Source organism: Leuciscus leuciscus (genome assembly GCF_965113295.1).
Source record: "Leuciscus leuciscus genome assembly, contig: SUPER_11_unloc_4, whole genome shotgun sequence".
In the NCBI taxonomy this organism is placed as follows: Eukaryota; Metazoa; Chordata; class Actinopteri; order Cypriniformes; family Leuciscidae; genus Leuciscus; species Leuciscus leuciscus.
The window spans coordinates 205,515-211,283 of NW_028118543.1; the positions used below are offsets into that span (position 1 = coordinate 205,515).

At 36.2% G+C, this 5,769-nt stretch overlaps 1 pseudogene across 1 annotated transcript; it reads right to left on the reverse strand.

Moving 5' to 3' along the window:
* Positions 1 to 567: 567 nt before the first annotated feature.
* On the reverse strand, positions 568 to 4,298 carry LOC309510177 (putative inhibitor of apoptosis; annotated as a pseudogene). Its single transcript has 2 exons — positions 4,292 to 4,298; positions 568 to 3,376 (listed from the first exon to the last, which is right to left on the reverse strand). The product of its transcript is annotated as a putative inhibitor of apoptosis (transcript).
* Between the last annotated feature and the right edge of the window lie 1,471 nt (positions 4,299 to 5,769).

Here is a 5,769-nt window from a genome sequence, read left to right on the forward strand (position 1 = left end):
TAAATTACCAAAGACACAAACGATTTTGAACATTTATACATTTGTGTGTTGCAAAAGCAGAAGTCTATCTTCTTTATATAAAGAATCACCTTTATTTATGCTTTAATTTCTTTAAAACAATCTGGTGACCTGCATTATTTCTGTGATTACATGATTAGTAATATTGCGAGAGGTTTCCTCACACGTATAAAAACTCTTTAGATGTCTTTGTGACAAACACAACATCTTCACTTAAAAGACTTTTTTTTAAATGTATGGCCGATCCTTTTTCTTCTGACAAACTTACATTTCATATTAATTACCTGAGGCGTTTAACAACCACATATAGGGAATGCATGTTAATTAAATGTTCGAGAAAGCTAATATTGGTGTAATCTCTGAGAGGTCTCACCCCCAGATGCAAAACTATGCGTTGGGATAATCCAGACATAGCTTTACTAAAAGAAAATATTATGGAAGTCATTTTCAAACTGTGCGTAGGCTATGCTTCAACATGTAATTATACAATATTTTATATATTAATATCATGGTTCCATGTTGTTTGTTTGTCTGTTAGTTATTAACTAATACCTTTATCTTTTAACTAACACTTCAACATCCAGAACAAAATTAAAGAGATGTATGAGCTAAGGATGTTCTCTGACCCCAAATAAACGGATAATGGAATGTTCACAATCTACAATATACAGTTAGATATTCTCCTACTTAGTATGTGTAATAGTTGTGCTTAATTCTTTGGGTGTATTTTTACACACCCTATGGACTAACTTTAAAACATAATCTTTATACACGAATCACACATGTCCTTATAATCCATGTAAGATTCAAAAGACCAAATCACTAAGAAAAGAGCCGTTTATAATAAATACACAAAAGTTTTCCAAATGATGGATTTATTACTCCGCTAGATTTAGTCATCTTGTTCAGATAGCACAACGCTGTTTCACATGTTGTATGTTGGACTGTATGTGTTTTAGGTGAAGACGTTTCTTTGAGAGCTGAAATAAATGACAATTAAGAATTTAAGTGATAGTCTTTCTGTCTGACTAAATTGATACTTCATTTAGTGCAACTTTCCCTCTATCTACGAATTACACAAAGTGCATGCTGTTTTACACTTAAACTATTACAACAGAATCACATCTAACTATTGCACTGAGAGAGGCATATTCATCCAAGCTCGAGGCTGTTAAACTTCCACACTTTGGTAAAACCTAAATTCTAGAGGTCAATTGGGTTAAAAGTAAATGCATCATCATGAGCCATTTTAAAACAAATACAGAAAAGCCACTATAGTGACCAGTTTTAGCGTGTGAATTGACATTTTACATATTACGCTGTTTACATCTTGTTTTTGTACAGTTTTTGTTCATATAGGAATGTATGAAAAACATGAACAAATATTGCATAAAGATAATTAAATGACGGTCCTTCAAGTATGAGAGTGACTAAACAAATCATATTTATTTTAGAACATCTTTCTGCTATGTCTACGAAACATTGACGTGAAAGATGAGTATTACACTTCAAACTCGTCTAACTATTACACTTATTTTGTTATTATTACACGTTTTTTTTGTGTGTGTCACTAAACAACATGGTTAAGCTAATGAATTACAGTTGATACGTGGTATTTTTTTACGTGAAAGGAGGGAAAGGAATATTTAACATATAAAAATAAAAATATTTTAACCTAAAGTCAATTTCAATGGTTAGATCAATCATCTAACAATCGACAGTTATATGTGAAACAATTAGAGTTGGTGTAAATTTGCACATCCAAAAACTGTTGTTACTTGGATGATGAATATCTTCACTTTATGATAGGAAAGTACGGACAGCGCCTTTGACCAATCCTCTACATATGGGACACTTGCGCAGAGAAGGCGCACATTCTTTGCACACAACTAGGTGACCACAGGGCATGAAGACAATGTTCACTTCCTTATCCATGCAAACTTTGCATGTGCGCTCCTCTTGAAGTCTTCTTAACTGTTCCTCCATAGGCAAGTCTGAAAGATCTTGACTCGGTGATGCAGCTTCATTTGTCTGGGTCATCAGTTTTCTCAGCAGGCAGACATCATTCTTCTTGATCCAGTTGCGGAAGACTTCTGCTGCTGCATTTCCTTTCGACAGGACTAACTCAATGAGCTGCCCTGTCTGCTGCTTGACTATAGTGCAGTTACGAATAATGTCATACTCTTTCTGTGAGATGACGTTCTCCTCTAGAAGATGGTCCATTAAGCTCTGCACGCTTTTTAGCTGCTGTGAGATGACATGATGATGTTTCTTAAGAAAAGTAAAACCATCTGATGCCATTTCCTCAGCAAGAAGCTCTCGCTCCTCCTCTCTCTTCTCATCTTCTGCACTTAGTAAATCAGACACCAACTCTTGAACGGTTTTGTAATTTACTCCACTTGCGAGAATTTTGCTCTGCACGGTTTGCTTCACCAGGCCACGCTCAAATCCCATCTCTAAAGCAGACTTCACCACAGGATTGTTCATCATCACTGCATCTTCTGAACGGTCTTCTCCAGGATCCAGGTGTACAACAGCTGGATCAACAAATTCTCTCGAGTTACTGTCTCCATTAGTCAATAGCTGTTCAAATAGTCTTGGAAATCTTGCTTGAATCTGATGAACAAACTCTTGTCCCTTTTCTTGCAACAGGTATTCACATCTTGGAAACCACTTGGCATGCTCTACCCATGGATCATCACCAGACTCCCAACATCTGAGTCCACCATCACAACAAAAGCACTTCACGTCATCACGACGACCAACATAGTAAAAACCAGCCTTAGCCAATTGGTCTGGTCGAACAGTTATTCTTGAGGGCCAGTAGACAAATGTGAGCAACCTTTCTTCACACTGTTGCATTGCCGAGTTAGATACATTGGAAAGGTCGCCGGCAGATAAAGGTACATTATCTGCACAGTCACCTCGAACAAAGCGGCAGTTGGGGTAATGCCTCTGGTGCTCTGATACTGCCCGATCTCCCGGTTCCCAGTTGCTAAGCTGGCCTCCACAACTGAAGCAAGCCACTCTGTCGCCCTGGCCAAGGTAGTAGAAACCACTTTTAGCAAGCTCGGCTGGACTTATTGGTGCAAGAGTCCAATTCTGAAAGGTGTCAAGGCGTTCCTGTTCCCGACGCATGTCAGGACTGTGACAAGCCGGAGGTCCCTGGTGAGACATATCCTGGTGAGACATATCCAGGTTTAAGTAACCCACCAGCTCCTCCATTTGGTCTGAAACGGATGCCGTGGTGGTCGATGTTACGGGTATCGCAGGGCTGTAGGATGGCTACTTTGCGAAACGGGAGAAAAGGCAGGGTGTGAGGACGACAGGAGGTTTTGTCCGGGTTGTGTGCGAAGTCCTGAAATATTTATCAGGACAACAGCTCACTCCGCCCTGCTGGAGGGGTTGTCATCATGACGCCGTAAACTGCTGTAGGCCTATAGGATTACATATAATGCCACATTGAATCAGAAGTAGCGTCATGGAGAAGTTATGCATATGCCACCGGAGAGATGTCTATAATTACACCAAAATTTTATATATAAAAATATACATATATTTTTAAAACATAGCCTACAGTATGCATGGGTGAATTGTACGTCATAAGATCTGTAACAAGCATGTAGAAAGTAGTTATAGGATGTATTTCATTTTGCCTAGGCTTTAAGTTAATTTTACCAACTATTAAGATGTTAAAGTTCATAGACCTTTAGCACATTCAAATGTATTGAGTTAAAATGAAAACGTGATATCAATATCGCATTACCGAATTCATGGGTGTTTAATAGCTTCAATAGTTATCAAGCACCAGCTGATTTAAGTTTTTCTTCAAACAAAAGTAATTTTCTGACAAATCATTGTACACATACCCATGTGTTTTGTTGTATGCACAGATTTTGAGGGTCGCTTATAGAAAGATGTGTCCTTTGTTTCGCGGTATTTTTAAAAACATAGATCTACATAGATGTTTTACACGATAAGATATGTCAGAGAACCTTGTACGACATTCTATATCCGCATAAAGGGTTAAAATGTAAAATATACATTTTAGCGCTATTTAAAAACTAGGACGGTATAATAATATAATGTAAATGTCTCACGTGAAGATGATGGTTTAAACCATAATTTTATCAAATCAAGTCAATTCATGTGAATACTGTCGTATATGAACAAAGAGAAGACCTAGAGTTCACTAACATCACAGCTAACTGTAGGAAACAGATATCCGGGGGAAAGTGTAAAGAAAACGCCATACAAAACATTACAATCACACCCGACATACCCATACAAAACAATACAATCACATATGATAAGTGTTACGCTAGTGATGATAAAAATTGTTAAACAATTTCAAAACAGGGTGTTTCAGAAGAAATGTTTCAGAGTCGGTATGCTCCGGTGAAAACTGTCTGAACTTTGATGAGGCCGACAACAATATAGGGCTGTTAAACATGCGGTAGAATAACAATGTTCAATATAAACAAGAATCCTGCTCTAATGGATGACAAATTTACACCAACTCTAATTGTTTCACATATAACTGTTGATTGTTAGATGATTTATCTAACAATTGAAATTGACGATAGGTTAAAATATTTTTATTTTTACATGTTAAATATTCCTTTTCCTCCTTTCACGTAAAAAAATACCACGTATCAACTATAATTCATTAGCTTAACCATGTTGTTTAGTGACACACACAAAAAAAAACGTGTAATAATAACAAAATAAGTGTAATAGTTAGACGAGTTTGAAGTGTAATACTCATCTTTCACGTCAATGTTTCGTAGACATAGCAGAAAGATGTTCTAAAATAAATATGATTTGTTTAGTCACTCTCATACTTGAAGGACCGTCATTTAATTATCTTTATGCAATATTTGTTCATGTTTTTCATACATTCCTATATGAACAAAAACTGTACAAAAACAAGATGTAAACAGCGTAATATGTAAAATGTCAATTCACACGCTAAAACTGGTCACTATAGTGGCTTTTCTGTATTTGTTTTAAAATGGCTCATGATGATGCATTTACTTTTAACCCAATTGACCTCTAGAATTTAGGTTTTACCAAAGTGTGGAAGTTTAACAGCCTCGAGCTTGGATGAATATGCCTCTCTCAGTGCAATAGTTAGATGTGATTCTGTTGTAATAGTTTAAGTGTAAAACAGCATGCACTTTGTGTAATTCGTAGATAGAGGGAAAGTTGCACTAAATGAAGTATCAATTTAGTCAGACAGAAAGACTATCACTTAAATTCTTAATTGTCATTTATTTCAGCTCTCAAAGAAACGTCTTCACCTAAAACACATACAGTCCAACATACAACATGTGAAACAGCGTTGTGCTATCTGAACAAGATGACTAAATCTAGCGGAGTAATAAATCCATCATTTGGAAAACTTTTGTGTATTTATTATAAACGGCTCTTTTCTTAGTGATTTGGTCTTTTGAATCTTACATGGATTATAAGGACATGTGTGATTCGTGTATAAAGATTATGTTTTAAAGTTAGTCCATAGGGTGTGTAAAAATACACCCAAAGAATTAAGCACAACTATTACACATACTAAGTAGGAGAATATCTAACTGTATATTGTAGATTGTGAACATTCCATTATCCGTTTATTTGGGGTCAGAGAACATCCTTAGCTCATACATCTCTTTAATTTTGTTCTGGATGTTGAAGTGTTAGTTAAAAGATAAAGGTATTAGTTAATAACAAACAGACAAACAAACAACATGGAAC